General features: G+C 40.6%; 1 protein-coding gene across 1 annotated transcript in view; it reads right to left on the bottom strand.

Moving 5' to 3' along the window:
• The window catches only part of nhsl2 (NHS-like 2), a 154,804-nt gene continuing 151,504 nt past the window's right edge, over nucleotides 1-3,300 (bottom strand). The window contains exon 9 of the mRNA XM_041882636.2: nucleotides 1-3,300. This exon is cut by the window's right edge and continues 859 nt beyond it. The gene's annotated coding sequence lies outside the window, so the exon portion shown is untranslated.

The following is a 3,300-nucleotide window of genomic DNA, read 5'->3' as shown; positions in this document are numbered from 1 at the left end:
TGTGTGTGTGTGTGTGTGTGTGTGTGTGTGTGTGTGTGTGTGTGTGTGTGTGTGTGTGTGTGTAGCGCTGTGCAACCTTTCTGTGACTATAGCTAGAATCTGTAACTGGATTGAGAGTTACAGTATTTAGTGAGTAATTAGCCTCGGTGTGTGAAAATGTGTTTCTGCCTTATCCTCGGCCTTGGGCTAAGTCATCTATCTATTGCTTGCATTTTTTTCAACTCTTTCTCCTTCTCTTTCTTTCTCTCTCCGTTTCTCTTTCATTGTACCTGTGTTTTATGAACAATATATGGGTACAGCCAAGAGTAGTAATAGTAGGAATAGTGACGACCATTGCTGTAACAGCCATAGTATTTGACAGTAGTAACTATATTATACAGTATTACCGTAATAACCACAGTATATGACAGTAGTAACCATATTATACAGTATTACCGTAATTACCACAGTATATGACAGTAGTAACCATATTATACAGTATTACCGTAATAACCACAGTATATGACTGTAGTAACCATATTACACAGTATTACCGTAATAACCACAGTATATGACTGTAGTAACCATAGTATACAGCATTATCGTAGTAACCATAATAACTACAGTACTTCAGAACAGAAAAAGTAACAATTCTGCATACCTCTAAGGGAGTGTAATACCAAGGTAGCTGAAAACCATAGAATAGAATCAGTAGAATGGGCATAGAACCTCTGACCATAGCAATTTCACATTATTGCTCCATTGACTTCAATAGGGATGTCCATTCTAGTAATTATATTTCTATGCAGAAAACACAAAGGGGTAAACATCACGCCAGAATACAAGGCAAACTAACACTGAGTTTTGTCAAAGTTTTTTTTTTTATAGTTCCATTCACTAAATATTTAAAACAAGCGTCACTTGACTATTTATTAATAACGTGTTCATTTACATCGTTTTTTTCCATATTTTCATTGTCTTTATAGGTTGTTGTGGTTGTTGTTGTTGTTGTTCTGGTTTCCTGAATGACCGATATAACAAAAAGAGCATCCAGATAGTAATCTGGAGTCGTTGTGTCTCTGTGTTGTTGCTGGAGGGACAGAGCAGTGGTCTTATAGGGTGTGCTCCCTCTCTTCGTCCATAGGGGGAGCTCTATCTTAATAGCACCAGGGTTTGCACAGCCCCAATGTAATGATTCTGGAAAAGTGTGGTGAAAGGAGGATGGGTTAAGATCAGTGTTCACAGTCTGAGTGGGTCCAGAGTCCACGATCCTTTCCTTTAGGTACACATCCAGACATTCACACACACTGTCCCTTTTCACTCTGTTTCTGTGTGTTCTTTCACACAATCCACCCTCCAGTTTTCCTTGTAACATGGATGGTTGGTCTGGATATATGGACAGATGCAGAACGTAGCGGAAGGATAAAAAAAAAACAAGTTTGTATTTCTGACAGAGAGGGGTGGATTGAAAGAGGAATTTGAACGTAGCGCTCTTGAACACAACACCAACGCGGCATCCTTTTTTTCCTTCCTAGCAATCATTGACATTCAGGCTGTGTCGTCTGTGAACGTGAAGCTCCGATGCATAGAAAGAATGGGAGGGGTAAGGAGGGAGGGATGAGGGGAGGAGGGGGCTGCACTATGGGCATAGAGACAGATGGAGCATGTGTTCCATCCAGGAGGAGGACAAGAAGAGAGGGAGAGTGGAGGATAGGAAAAGGCTGCAGCATCACCACTGCACAAAAAATTGACAGTTTGAGAAAAAACATGTGGAGAGGGCAAAAAGAAGAGGGTGATGCATCCTTATCCTTTTTTTTTTTCATTTTTCAATATGGCAGATGGATGGTTAGCTGTATTCCTGGACTGTCTCTGTGTGTTTTGGGATGGCTGTTAGAAAAGTGGGTTCTAATCACAGTTCTGGAATCCCCTCAGTTCCAGAATCCCCTCTCAGTTCCAAAACGTCTCAGAGAACTCCAAAGAGTACAGCCACATGAATCAGACCACTTAATCCTCTCCTTAGGGCGGATTAATGAACCCCTTGTCTCCACACACACACACACACACACACACACACGCACACGCACACGCACACGCACACAAAAGTCAGCCCAGGTCTGTTTATGGCAGTCCTTTGGTCCTAACAGAAACCAGTCTAAATCCTCTATAATAAACCCAACCCTGTATCATACTCTCTGTTAAGAAAGATCCACAGGGTTCAATTCTGTGCCCTCCATCTTTCACACCTCGCCTGCTGTGTTTGGTTATCATTTCCTGTATACACACACACACACACGCAAGCACACACACACATACACTCTGGCGGCAGTGTGGGGGAGATCCGTGGGTAAAGGGTTCATGGGCTTGTGTTCCATGGCGTTGCTCCTTCAGTTCAGTTGGTTTGATCCTGTTGTGTGCTGTGAGGTGTATCACATAGTCGCCTACTACTGTTAGTACTACTGTAGTACTATTGTACTACTACTGTTAGTACTACTGTAAGTACTACTGTATTACTACTCTTAGTACTACTGGTGTACTACTGTACTACTACTGTTAGTACTACTGGAGTACGATTGTAATACTACTGTTAGTAGTACTGGAGTACTATTGTACTACTACTGTTAGTACTACTGTAGTATTATTGTAATGCTACTGTTAGCACTACTATAGTACTATTGTACTACTACTGATAGTACTACTGTAGTACTATTGTACTACTACTGTTAGTACTACTGTAGTACTATTGTACTGCTACTGTTAGTAGTACTACTATACACTGTGGCTCTCCATAGTCACTTAGAACAGTTCAAGCGGATATATTTCAGTTTATACGGTAGGTATGTATATCTTTGTACAGGTTAAATACAATCCGAGAAAACATTTATATGGCCTTCTATCTCGTATGAAAAGATAAACATAAACAAACAAATAACAAGGATGACACGTGTTGTTGTGTCCTCTGTATGCAGTCATCAAAGTGCTTTGATTCAAACATAAAGGGGCGGGGCTTGGTACCATGTCCAACTGTCAATCTTCCCGTGGAATGTTTTCGATTTGAACCGCTTTCATTTTTAGTGTGAGGGACAGAAAATACAACATACACTCACACCATGTCTTCAAAAGACCAATGTGGCATCTGTCACCATCAAGCATAGGACTGTGATGTATCCAGTCTATTCAGTAGGCCTGTAATCTGTCTGTTTAGAAATTGATGTTGATGATTGTTTGGTTTTTGGATGGACCATATATGGTATATAGTGGTGGTGTTTCCATGGATATTTCAGATTCATTCATTTCCACAAAGATCATTGAGTCATACAGTCA

The sequence above is a fragment of the Coregonus clupeaformis genome, chromosome 8 (genome assembly GCF_020615455.1).
Source record: "Coregonus clupeaformis isolate EN_2021a chromosome 8, ASM2061545v1, whole genome shotgun sequence".
NCBI classification, from domain to species: domain Eukaryota; kingdom Metazoa; phylum Chordata; class Actinopteri; order Salmoniformes; family Salmonidae; genus Coregonus; species Coregonus clupeaformis.
This window is presented reverse-complemented; position numbering and strand designations above follow the sequence as displayed.